The sequence below is a fragment of the Myotis lucifugus genome, unplaced genomic scaffold (genome assembly GCF_000147115.1).
Source record: "Myotis lucifugus unplaced genomic scaffold, Myoluc2.0 scaffold_415, whole genome shotgun sequence".
NCBI classification, from domain to species: domain Eukaryota; kingdom Metazoa; phylum Chordata; class Mammalia; order Chiroptera; family Vespertilionidae; genus Myotis; species Myotis lucifugus.
Genome location: NW_005871463.1, coordinates 772,222 through 786,156, shown reverse-complemented (window position 1 = coordinate 786,156; position 13,935 = coordinate 772,222). Strand labels below are relative to the sequence as shown.

Below are 13,935 nucleotides of genomic sequence, written 5' to 3'. Positions count from 1 at the left end.
GAGTAGATCTTTAGATGATTAATTTTAGAGTATTATCCTATCCTATATAATAAAAGCCTAATATGCTAAGTGTCTGGACGTCCAGTCGTTCATTCAACCAATCAAAGCATAATATGCCAATGATATGCTAAGGCCACTCAACCGCTCTCTATGATGTGCACTGACCAGCAGAGGGCAGTCGATCAGTTGACCAGTCACTATGACGTGCACTGACCACCAGAGGGTGGACTCTTCAACCGGTAGGTTAGTTTGCTGCTGGGGTCCGGCCGATTGGGACTGAGCGAGACAGGCCGGACACACCCTGGAGCCCTCCCGCAGTCTGCTCCTGCTGGCCAACCTCCCGCGTCCCTCCCCGGCCCCGATCGATCGTGCACCAGTGGGGTCCCTTGGCCTGGCTGCACTCTCTCACAATCTGGGACCCCTTGGGGGATGTCAGAGAGCTGGTTTTAGCCCAATCCCACAGGCCAGGCCGAAGGACTCAAACCCGTACCTTTTCAGTATACGGGACAAAGGTCCAACCAACTGAGCCACTCAGCCTAGGGCTTATCTACTCCTATATATGTTCCAGTCAAACCAAGCTACTTGCTTGCTTGTGAGATCTTATCTCCCTGTCCCTACCTTGTTTTTCATCTTCTAAAGCCCATTTGCAATATTGTTTTACTAATCTCACATACTGAAGGAAACCTCTTTCCTGAATCCTCATAGTTTTTTCTCCCTACCCCTCTGATATCTAAATGGATACAAGATAAAAGTTTAATTATGTCAGATTATAAGCTCCTTGAGGAAAAATTATGACTTCCCTGGCATACACAAAGCACAGTACCCATGTATATCATTGAGATTAACATTACTAGTTGTTTAAATTTATCATAAAGACAAAGCAGAATGTGCCCTGACTGGTGTGGCTCAGTTGGTTGAGTGTTGTCCCGTGCACCATTTGGTCAGGTAGGGGTGCGTACATTATTTCTTTCTCTCCCTCACCCTTCCTCTCTCTCGACAAAAAAATCAATAAAAACATATTTTTTAAAAACTGCCTTACTTTAGGTCACTGCCTTAAACAAGTGTCTGTCTTTCAAAATAAATAATAATTTTTAAAAGACAAAGCAACTGTAATAAAATTACTCCATTCTGTGTTGAAGTGCTGACAGTTATCAGGATGGCGGTGGTCAGAACACAGTCAAAGAAGGGGAGCCAAGAAACAAGAATTTGCCATAACTGGTAGCCCCACTTGTTCTGGTCATAAGAGAGGAGGAAACAAGCTGCTCATGTTCCTTGAGACCATCCAGTTACCCTTGCTCTTACTACACGGTGCTCACCAGCTTCTTTTGTAATTAGCTTGGTTCCCTGTTTCTTGATGCTGGGAAAGGGTTTCCTTGGATAGTGGGCATAAATATTCAGTCAGTGGTAGGCATTACCAGAAGTTACCTGTAAGTTTTTTTGTCTTGTAGAATTGATTATTAGCCTACCAAAATTTCTTCTTTGAACTTGAAAGAGACAAAAATATCCCTGGTTGCTGTGGCTCAGTTGGTTGGGCGGTGCCAGGCACCATCCCAGGCACTGAGGAGTTGCTGGTTCGATTCTCCAGGGCACATGTCCTGGTTTTGGGCCCAATCCTCTGTCGGGGCATGCAGGAGGCAGCTGATGGTATGTCAGTGTTTCTCTTTCTCCTTCTCCCTCTCTCTCAAAATTAATTTTAAAACCTTTAAAATAAAAGAGACAAAGATATCTACTTAACATTAATAGTATGTAAAGCCACTTATTTTATGTGCAAAGGTTTGAACATGGTGTGTAGAATGCTAAGGTACTATCTTCATACCATAGTTCAGACCCTTTTCTCAGAGAAGTCTTTGATTAAATTCTCATAGTATAGAATACCTCTTAGGCATAGCACTTATCAAAATTGCTACTTTATATTTACTTGGATAATTATTTGATTGTTTCTCTTTTAGAGTGTAAGCATCATTAAAGCCTGCTACAATGCCTTTTCTCACCATTTTATCTCGTGCTTAGTATAATGCCTGGTCCACAGTAGGTGCTTGATAGATTTTTTTTTTTTTCAGTGAATGTGTATATCTAACAGCTCTACATTCCACCCCATTCTGTATTCTTGGTAAGCTCCTAATAATTATCCTCCAAGGACCCAGATGTTGCTCTCTTGAGTTCTCTTCAGTTATATTCCCAAGGCACTTTTTATGTACTTCTTTTGTGGAACCAGCCACTTTGTGTTGTAGTTATCTGACTGTGAGTCTCTTCTTTAAAGCAAGGGACCATGTCTTCTTCAGGTGCTCCAAAAATATTTATTGAATTTAACAAAAATATGTTTGCACTTTTTAAAAATACATAAAAATATATAACATAATGACTGAACCCTAACAATGGAAAGAACCTTAGGTTGATAATCAGGAAGCCTGTTAGTTATCTAAGCTTTATTTTATTCACCTGCAAGTTCTTTCTTAGCATAATAGTTTAAAACAATTGTTTTCAAATTGTTTTCAAAGGGTGTCCCTGACCATATCTGAGAACTTGTGAGAAATGAAGATTCTTGGGTTTTTCTCCAAACTTACTGAATCAGAAACTCTGGGACCCAGCAATCTGTGTCTCAACAACCCCATTAGGTGATTTTTTTTTCCTATTTTTTCCATTGATTATTAGGGAGAATGGAGGGGAGAGAGAAACACTGATGTGAGAGAGACACATCAATTGGTTGCCTCCCACATGGCACAGACCAGGGCTGGGACCCTGCAAACCCAGGTGTGTGCCCTTGACCAGAATCGAATCCTGGACCCTTCAGTCGCAGGCAGATGCTCTATCCACTGGGCCAAACCAGCTAGGGCACTATTTTTTTAAATACATTTTTATTGATTTCAAAGAGGAAAGGAGAGAGAGAGATAGAAACATAAATGAGAATCATTGACCGGCTGTTTCCTGCATGGCTCACACTGGGGATCGAGCCCGCAACCCAGGCATGTGCCCTGACCAGGAATTGAACCATGACCTCCTAGTTCATAGGTCCATGGTCAACCACTGAGCCACAAAGGCCGGGCAGGTGATTCTGATAGATGGTCAAGTTTGAGAACTATCAAAATTAGTTTAGTAGTTTGTCTGTTTTTCTCTGTGTTAAAAAAATTAGAGTTAACTACTTTACACTTCATAGCTTAAAGTTATTTTTAAAACTTTTCTTTATGTGTGTTTCTTACCAGTTGAATTTGTGGACATTTTTTCTGAACTATTAATGATAGTTATATAGGCAAAATAGGCCTTTTTTGCTTGCCCAAGTCAAAGCTAATAATATAATACAGTGGAACTTCATTTCTCAAATTTGATTCATTCTGAAATGCTGTTCAAAAAAAGTCATTTTTTCCCAATCCTATCCTATATAATAAAAGCCTAATATGCAAATTGACTGAATGGCAGAACGACCGGTCGTTGTGACGCACACTGACCACCAGGGGGCAGACACTCAACGCAGGAGCTGCCCCCAGGCCAGCCAAGGTGGGTGCGAGCTGGGGGCCCTCCCCAACCCCCCAATCGCCCTACTAGTCACCCTGCAGAGGGAGGCGGGGGGTGGGGCCAGCAAATGGGCAGTGCCAGGCTGGCAAAGGCGGGTGCCAGCAGGAACCCCCCCAAATCGACCCGCCAGTTGCCCTGCAGAGGAAGGTGACTGGTGGCGGGGGGTGGGGCCAGCGAGCGGGCGGCGCCAGGCTGGCCAAGGTGGGTGTGAGTGGGGGGCCCTGATCGCCCTGCTGGTTGCCCCACAGATCAGCCCTGATTGCCGGCCAGACCTAGGAACCCTACCTGTGCACTGGGCCTCTAGTTAGAAATAATGTAGCCTTGGCTACATTATTTTGGTCAGTGGATAGATTGTTGGCCTGTGGACTGAAGAGTCCCAGGTCCGATTCTGGTCAAGGGCATAATGCCTCGGTTGCAGGCTCCTCCCCTGCCTAGGCCCTGGTCTGGGGCATGTAGAAGGCAACCAATCAATGTGTTTCTCTCTCTCCCACTCTCAAAAAAATCAATAGGAAAATATCCTTGGGTGAGGAATAAAAAAAAAGAAAAAGAAATAATGTAAATTGAGTTAATCTGTTCCAGACCCCCAAATGAGTCCTTGTTTTAACCTTTTTATGTACAATACATGTCTGTTGTACTGTTAAATCTTGAAATCAGGGGTCCTCAAACTACGGCCCTCGGGCCACATGCAAATACAAATATTGTATTTGTTCCCGTTTTGTTTTTTTACTTCAAAATAAGATATGTGCAGTGTGCATAGGAATTTGTTCATAGTTTTTTTTTAAACTATAGTCCGGCCCTCCAACGGTCTGAGGGACAGTGAACTGGCCCCCTGTTTAAAAAGTTTGAGGACCCCTGCTCTAAATGAACCCCTTAGAAACAAAAAGAGCATGAAATGTAAATGAAAATTTAACAAAAGGGAAAGGAAATGTATAGTAAAAATGAAAATTTTACAATAATTATAAGCAGCAACAAAAACACACAAAAATATTCATAGCACAATATCCTGAGATTTTGACAGTGGTAAACTGACTCATATTCGCGCATTCTCTCCTTTGTCACCTGCAAAATGAATGTCTCATCATACAGGTGTCAGCATGAAGGTGTTGACAGGTTGAGAAGCTTATTGTTTGAGATGGGAGAGGTTCGAGAAACGAGGTTCCACTGTACTTACCTACTTAGCTTTTTAAGCTTTTTCTCAGTTTATACCTCTCTGTTTGTAATTTTTACTCCATGTTATCTTCTGTATCTTTATGAAAATACTAGAGGCCCCGGTGCATGAATTCATGCATGGGTGGGGTCTGGCCCACCCCAATCAGGCTGATCGGGGCCAGGCCAGCAGGGGGGAAGGGCTGCAGACGGTTGGGGTGGGGGGTCAATCAGGGGTGGGGCCAGTCTGGGGGAGGGGCTGCGGTTGGTTGGCTGGCCGGCCCCACCCCCTGGTCGAACTCCCAGGAGAGGGGACAATTTGCACATTAGCCTTTTATTATATAGAACTAGGAACTGTTCCAAACATTGTGTGGTGGGTACCAACAACTACAGACATCCATTTGTGTCTGTCCCTTATTTCTTTATATTTATTCTTTAATTCTTTCAGATTCTATAATTTAAAAATTCTGTAGAGAAGCCTTGTTAAAGGTGTTTATAATTCTAAATACATTTCTTGAATTTTTCCCTTTATTGCATCCATGTGGCTGTTGTAATCACACATTTGGGAAAGCCCCTGCTGATACTTGTGCCATTCTGTGTCAAGTTGGAACTTTGAGGGACTCTGAGTTACCAGCCATAAGCCAAGGAACCCCACTGTGTAAAAGTAGAATAGGAATTTCTAGCATCATGATCAAGTGTCAAGTAGTGGTGGTAGTGTGTTGGGGTCCAACCCCAGCAGGTCCAGAGGTTCCCCAAGGTGTGGACGGAGTCGGCGAAGAAGGAATGACACGGAGATAGTGTTCAGTTGATCAGCAGCCTAGCCAGGATCTCCAGCCAAATTCTGTCACTAGGTTCTCCAGCCAAGTTCTGGTGTTTATTGTCTTGTTACATCTGTATTTATACCAGTTGATTTTAATCCTGTCAATTTCTGTTGCAAAGGTTAGGGCGTTTCTTATCTCCATTCCAGGGAGTAAAGATTATGTAGCTTAAGCGTGATTGTTTGTAGTTAAAGTGATTAACTACCCGCCTGCCACTTAGTTAAGGGGTTTTATCCCCTCCCTAACTTCAGGGAAAAATCCCTACCTGGGGAAACAACCTTTCTCGGAGAGGTGATCTTGGTTAACCGTTTGAGTCCCAAGCAGCGCAATTGCGCTGCTGAGATTTTATGTCGAGAAAACATACGATTCGTTTGAGTCCCAGGGGGTATTGAAAAAACACTGTCGAAGAATCCCAAACAGCGCAACCGCGCTTTCTCTAAATGAGTACGAAAAGACCCAAACAGCGTGATAGCGCTTGTTTTATTTTATGTCGAGAAATACCAAGCAGCGCGATCGCATGCTTGGGACTCAAACGGTTAAAACACGTAGCGCTAAGGGGAGCAAACATATTAAGACAGTATGCTATATACGGCAGGTCCCTTGAAACATATGCTGTGCAGATGTTTCTTTCCTGCAGCGACTGTGTCAAGCAGCAAGGATGGACAGGCTTCCGGCAGTGGTGGTTTTAGACCTGGGAAGGCATCACATCTCTAGGCCTCAGCCTTTTCTGTGTTCGAACAACTTTCTCTCATTTTTCATAGATTCAGAGTTTTCTGACCAACTAACTACATCTCCTTAATTTGATGAGAGACGTAGTTTTAAGACACATCTGAAAACAGAAAAATGTTGGCTCAAATTTCACAATTTTGTTCTACTGTAATAATCATTGAATGACTTACGTATGCCTACCCATATTAATCAAATTCATTGGCTTCTACTAAAGCTTTAATGGGAATAGAATGGCAAGCTGACACTTGTCCATTTGAATCAATCTGTTCACTTCACAGGCATTTGATAGGTTCATTGGCACAGGAATTTAAACTGTGCACTGGCTTAGGTGTGAAATAATCTCTTCCATTTCTGAAAAGGAGATGTTTCTTTGGGTATAATGTTTTTTTATATGCTATTAAATTCTAAAAGTAGTTTATTGGCTAGTTGAACTATGGAATTAATTTGATATTAACAAGACTCATATTGAAACTGTAATTAAATACAGAAGTAATACAAAGGACTTGAGTTCTTTTAAGTGTTGTTGTTTTGTGTTTTTTGGTTTTTTGGGCTGGTGTCGCTTCCACTGGGATGTCTTTATCCTTTTCATCATAATCACTTTCTCATTTATGTTGATAAGCTTGTCTGCACTTAGTTCCTCTGATATATATAACTCCATTCATATTCTATTCACATTTCATTTTCAGCATTTTCACTTTTTTTTTTAAACAGGCGGGTTTTTTGTTTGTTTATTAAATATATTTTTATTGATTTCAGAGAGGGAGGGAGAGAGAGAGAGAAACATCAATGATGAGAGAGAATCACTGATCAGCTGCCTCCTGCATGCCCCCCACTGGGCATCAAGCCTGCAACCCAGGCATATGCAAGAAGTGGTATGATTGGTCACTGATCATGATGCACACCTCTTATTTATAGAATGTTTTGTGGACTGAGAAACTAACAGTAAAGTTTGTACTTTATTCAACTACTCACAGTTCATATACAATGGTAAATGAAATTTGAACTATATTGTTAGGAGATTGATGTTATTTAACTAAATTGTGGTAACTGAAATGTGTACATATTGGGACCATGCAAAGCAAGTACTACCAGTATAAAGAGTGTAAGAATGAGCACAAATGCTTTGATTTTTTTTTTCATTTTAAGTTTTTAATGAAAGTTGTATATAATATTACTTTATTCCTGCATCTTCTCAATTGTTTCTTCCTTGTATTTTCCTTTTCCTTTCCTACTTGGCGAGATTTGGCTTTACGTTCAAGAATCTTTTTGCGGTCTTTGTCCAGCTTTACTCTAGTGATAACCCCTTGCTGGGATGAATGCCCACATGAACAGTTGTCCTATTAGCTTTCTCCCGTTGCACTTGTTCAATGTAGATGATGTATTTCTTCCTGTAAACCTGGACTACTTTGCCAATTTGCTGCCCTTTGTAATGTCCTCGAACAACCTGAACCTCATCATCCTTTCGGATGGGCATGGACCGAACATTGTACTTCTGTCTCGGCTCTTTGGAAAGAGGAGACGACATGATCTTCCTTCGAATGTGGGAAGGTGCATTGAAATGCCTTTTACAGTTCTTGCTCCGGTCAGAAGTCACAAAGGGGTTGAACTTCATTTTGACCGCTGGCTCTCCTACGATGGCCGAAAGAGGGAAGAGCAATGCTTTGATTTTATAATATTAGAAGATTAATTCCTTGTAGGAAGATTAATGTCATTGTAGTTTACTGACCTGTAGCTCTGGTTTATATGTAGGATCAGATGATGACATACTGTCTATAATAATAAAAGCGTAACATGCTAATTAGACCGGACAACCTTCTGGATGAAGCCGGGCTGCAGCCACGGGATTGAGGCAGCCACCATGGCTGAGAGGGATCTCGGCTGCAAAGGCCTACTCTTGCATGAATTTTGTGCATTGGGCCCCAGTATATGTATATAAAGGACCTTTGTTAGCCATAACTCATTATAGAGAACAATTATGTAGTATGATAGGGCAAGCAACATGACCAGCTCTAATATGCCAGGCAGTATTTTATTTTACTTTTTAAATATGTGTTTAATGATTTTGTTTTATTTGTAGTTTTATTGATTTTAGAGAGAGGAAGGGACAGAGAGAAAGAAACATCAATAAGAGCCTGGCTGGTGTGACTCAGTGGTTGAGCATCGTCCTATGAACCAAGAGGTCACGGTTTGATTCCTGGTTGGGGCACATGCCTGAGTTACGGGCTTGATTCCCAATAGGGGACATGTAGGAGGCAGCCGATTGATGATTCTCTCTCATCATTGGTATTTTTATCTCTCTCTTCTTCTCCCTTCCTCTCTCTGAAATCAATAAAAACATATTAAAAAAAAAAAAACCATTGTGAGAGAGGAACATCCATCTTTTGCCTCCCACCTGACCGGGGACTGAACTCATAACCTGGGCATGTGCCCTGATCGGGAATCGAACTGGCAACCTTTTGGTGCACAGGACAACACTCAGCCAACTAGCCACGCCAGCTAGGGTGCCAGGCAGTATTATACTTTACATACAGTAGATATATCATTTGATCCTTATAACAATCTCTGAAATTGGTGGTTCTTCATACAACCTCATTTTATAGATGAGGAAACTGAGGCTTACAGTTTATATAAGCTTAGTAAGTAGCTGATCCAGGATTCAGACTTAGGTCTGTCTAGCTCCAAACCCATATTCATTTTACTACTACATTTTTTGTGATGGTTGTTAGGAGTCCTCTCAGAGGCCCTTTGATAGTGGCTAAATTGAAATTAAAAAATGAAAAAGGAGCATTTTAGATATACTTAAGTGATTAAATTCAGGTTTAACAGTTTGGCACAAAGACTACTATTCATATTTATTGCATCATACCAGAAGATAGTGTTAGGTTGTCTCATTTCTGGTGATGCTAGGCTTGATCACTTTATTAAGTGTGTGACTGTTAGGTCTTTCCTATAATATATTTTTCCTTAGTAATTAGAAAGTAATTTATGGGATGGTACTTTGAGATTTCCCCAACAATTTTTCACTACTCATCCACCTATTTTTTCTTTTAATTCTCACCGAGGATATTTTTTCCATTGATTTTTATTTTATTATTTTTTTAGAGAGAGTGGAAGGGAGGAGGGGGAAGAGAGAGAGAGAAACATCAATGTGGGAGAGACACATTGATTGGTTGCCTCCGGTACATGCCCCAATTAGGGGGAACAAGCCTGCAACTCAGGTACATGCCCTTGACCAGAATCGAATCCGGGACCCTTAAGTCTGTGGGCTGACGCTCTATCTACTGAGCCAAAATGAGTAGGGCATAGCTTTTAAAGGTTTTAACATTTTTTATATAGTTAAGTCATGAGGTCATCATTTGTAAGGAAAGGTAGAACTGGGAATAGAGTTTGGAAAAGAAACTTGAAACCACGTGTTGTATGAAATGAAGCTACCAAATACAAAATGAGCAATATCGAAACTGTGGATGAAAAGAAACATTCTCATTTTTTGCTGCAGAAAATGTTTCAATTTAATATTGGTTATTAACTATATTGGCATTGTCCCCTCCTTCTCATTTTAGTGCGTTTTATGTAGTTATTCCTTAACTAGAGGTTTAAAGTGTTTTATTAAAGTATTTATAGTTGCATAGCTTTCTGATCTCATTTGGGATCATGTTAATATGTTTGAAACTCCCTCAGAACCTGGCTGGAGGACTAAAGTTAATTTGTAGTACTAACAGTAAAGATTTCCTGAACTCAGATATAAATAGCAGAAAAGCTATGCAAGATGGAAGTTGAAACAGAATTAAGATTTATGAGAATGTCTACAGTGTAAGTCCAGAGTATGTGATCAAGTTCAAAACAATGTTGTTGTGGAAGATTTGATATATGAGAGTATAAATAAGCCTTGATTGTATTTCATTCAGACTTAACCACATCTTCTGTACCATCCTGGGAAAGGTTAGGTTAAAAGATATTCCTTTCACTGGATTTCAGGAGTCAGTGAACCTTGCTAAACCTTATTAAAGAAAGAAGGAAAGGAAAATTCAAGGATCAAGGGCTTCCCCAGAGACTGTGTAGTCCCAGACATTAAAGATTCTTTTCTTTTTTTTATTGATTTCAGAGAGGAAGGGAGAGGGAGAGAGAGATAGATACATCAATGATGAAAGAGAATCATTGATCGGCTGCCTCCTGCACGCTCCCCACTGGGGATCCAGCATGCAACCTGGGCATGTGCCCTGACCTCCTGATTCATAGGTTGATGCTCAACCACTGTGCCACACTGGCCAGGTGACAAAGATTCTTGTAGCAAGACTTCTAGCTTATCTTCTAGTGGTAAACTAATCTAGTACACACCTGTCAGTTGATTAACTTAGAGTCTTTACTAGATCACTTATAATTGGTGCAAGTAATTGTCACTATTGCTGCCCTTTAAGAAAATTATGGTTTTTTTGGCAGATAAAACTCAAACCATAGGTGTTTTTTTTTACTTTATCAGAAACAATCCATATCCTAAAGTGCAATCCAGCTGAAATCGTATATTATACTTTGCTTAGAACTAAGCAAAAGAGCTGAGGTAGGGGCCAGTGCACATGGCTTGGCACTACAATTCAGTTTAAATCTCTTTTTAAAAATTTTTATTTACTTTTCTCCCTATCACTATCTACTTTAAGACTTTCAATAGGTTTGGGATGTTACACCATGTTCAGCATGGCAATAAGTCAATCAGGAAATGCCCCAAATGTTTATACTTTTGGCAAACAGATAAGCAGATTTTTTTTTTTTCCTGGAGCTTTTTACTAGTAATAATGACAAACATTAAAAAGTATTTTCTTCTTGCTTCTGAATTAACTGAATATTTCCTTAGCAAGGCTATAACCAATGTATTAAATTCCCTGTATGTTTGCCTTAGTGTGGTCTTGGGAGTCCCAGGTTCCAACATTTATGTGACCTTGAACGGGACACATCTTAACCTCTCAGAGTCTCATTTTACTCATTTCTAAATTGGGATAATAATGATACCTACTTTTTTAAGGTTGTTTGAGGATTTAATGGGCCAATAAATATAGGCTGCTTTGCAAACAATGAACTTTCAATAAATGGTATCTTATAATTTTCAAAACTTAATAAGTATATAACAGCTAGTTCTACAGATTCCATTCTGACTGGTTTTAATTATACAAATAAAATATGAATGCATTATTGTATAAAATTAAAGTTTTGCAGATAAGGCTAAAGAGTTTCTTAACAGCTGTAATCTCAATTCCTTCCCCAGAAGTAACCATTTTATCAATTTATATATCCTTCCATGTCTTTTTTTGTCTTTAAAGTACAAAAATACACACATGTATATATATTAATTACTTCATATATCAAGAATAAATGAAGTGATTTTGTAAATATTACAATTGTCAGTTATTAGGATCTATATTTTATAGGCTCAATAATCAGAGGATAGCAAAACTCAGCAATTTGTTATATAGTGTCAGATCTTGGACCAAATTATAGAATTCTTTATAACTCTAGACAGTTTTAATCAAAGGAAAATAGCCAGAAGAAATAAGAAACATAGTTTTAGCCATTTAGCTCAGAAATATACAGTTGCTTTTTTAGCCAATAAATAGGTCAGAATTTATGACATTTAGTGTCTCTCAGTTTACCTTAAGTTCCACAATAAGAGGTTAAAGTTACTGTTTGTTAGCCTGAAAAATAAGAAATGTTTCCTTTTCTCAAAAATGTGAAAAGTTTGCCACCATCCTTTTGGGGCAAGGGAGGTATTTGGGGGAGGGTAGTAGGAAAGAATAATTAAAACTGTTTGCATATTATTGATCCTCAAGTATATTTAAATTATTTTTGTAATTGCCAATGGTATTTTGTTTTTAAATTGTTTTTTAATCCTAACAGAAAGATATGTTTGTTCTCTTAATTGATTTTTAGAGAGGAAGGGGGAAAGAGAGAGAGAAATGATGTGAGAGAGAAACATCGATCTGTTGCCTCCCATTCGTGTCCCAACTGGAGATCAAACCCACAACCTAGGTATGTGGCCTGACCAGGAATGGAACCTACAACCTTTTGTTGCACAGAATGATGCTGGAACCAACAGAACCACCCAGCCAGGGCACCTATGGTATTTTTGTTTATAACATGAACTTTGGGTAGTGGATTCCAGGCCACTTGAAGAAGATTGATCATGAAGTGATGTTTCTCCTAAAGCCACTTGTTATGACAGAATTTTCTTTTTAAGTAAAGGAATATCAAGAGAAAGAGGCCATAATTACTTGTAGCAGGGATCTAAGAGTTGGAGAATTTGACATTATCTCTCTTCTCTTGGGAATTAGAGGTCAGTTGGGCAAAATTATAGGAGAAGGGGGTTAGTAGACACAGGAAAATGCTAACGTAAAGTAGTGCTAGTTCTAACAATTTTGAGAGTGATATACAGTGGAGCAATATATTCAGGTCCTCTTTTATCCCAATATTCAGACTTAACCTGGTAATGAAAGTCAAAGGACAAAACTCCCAAACTCTGTGTGTGTTTGTGGGGAGGTCTGTGGTAAAGCCCCCACTCTCTGCCCATAATAGGGATGGAATAACCACCTTTGTTGGAGGATATCATGGAGGATATCAGAGCTTGGTTTGAGTTTAGTTTGTAAGTCATACCTTAGTAAATGCTTGTTTGGCTGATTATCTTATGAAAGTATAGAGAAATTCCAGCATATGTTGCCTTGGGCGATTCATATACAGGGATGGGCAAGAGTCAGTTTGCAGTTGTTTGTATGGAAAATAATACAAGAATTAACTCTGTTTTGTATACTCACAACTCCTGCTTTTGCCCACTACTGTACATAGCTTTAAGTAGCTTTCTTGATAGCTCATTTTCTAAGCTTTACTTCTGTTGCTTCTTCTAAGATTTAGATTGTCCTGTCCAGTATAGTAAGCCACAAGCCACAAATGAGACTAAATTGAGATGTGAGTACAAAATACACACTGAATCTTGAAGACTTAATATGAAAAAAGAATGTAAAACACTCGGATAATGGTGCATGGGATGACGTTCAACCAACTGAGCTACACTGGCAAGGACGGGGGAAATATTTTTATTTATTTATTTATTTTTTTAATTAAATCTTTATTGTTTAGATTATTACAGTTGTTACTCTTTTTTCCCCCCATAGCTCCCCTTTACCCGTTCCCACCCCACCCTCAGCCCTAATTATTTGGGCCCAGAGGAGTGTATTTTCACTGACAATTTCTTACATGGCTTTTTTGGAAAGAACAACACTCAGTTTTCTTCTTCACCTTATTCCATATGTGTCTTTGAAGGGAACTCCAAAAGACAATTTCCAAGCATGTCATACAATAAAGGCAATACCATCAGAATAAATGTAGTTTCCCAAAATAATCAGTTTTAAAAAGCATTCATTTGCACTACAAGTTCTTTTTTTAAATTTTATTTTTCTTCTTCAGTGACAACATATTCACCCTAATTACCACAACATTTCTAACATGGTAGCCAGAAGTTCCCCTATCCTTCCTTCCTTTTTACATTATTTTCTTGATTTTTAAAAAATGTATATATATTTTTATTGCTTTCAGAGAGGAGAGGGATAGAAACATCAATGATGAGAGAATCATTGATCAGCTGCCACCTTCTGCATGCCCCCTACTGGGGATCGAGCCTGCAATGGGGCATGTGTCCTGACCTGGAATCGAACTGTGACCTCCTCGTTCATAGGTCATCACTCAACCACTGAGC

At 39.6% G+C, this 13,935-nt stretch overlaps 1 protein-coding gene and 1 pseudogene across 4 annotated transcripts in view; one reads left to right on the top strand and one right to left on the bottom strand.

Moving 5' to 3' along the window:
• Positions 1-13,935, top strand: part of KDM2A (lysine demethylase 2A) — an 85,665-nt gene that overhangs the window by 15,551 nt on the left and 56,179 nt on the right. The gene's annotated exons all lie outside the window — the stretch shown is intronic.
• On the bottom strand, positions 7,331-7,853 carry LOC106699486 (annotated as a pseudogene).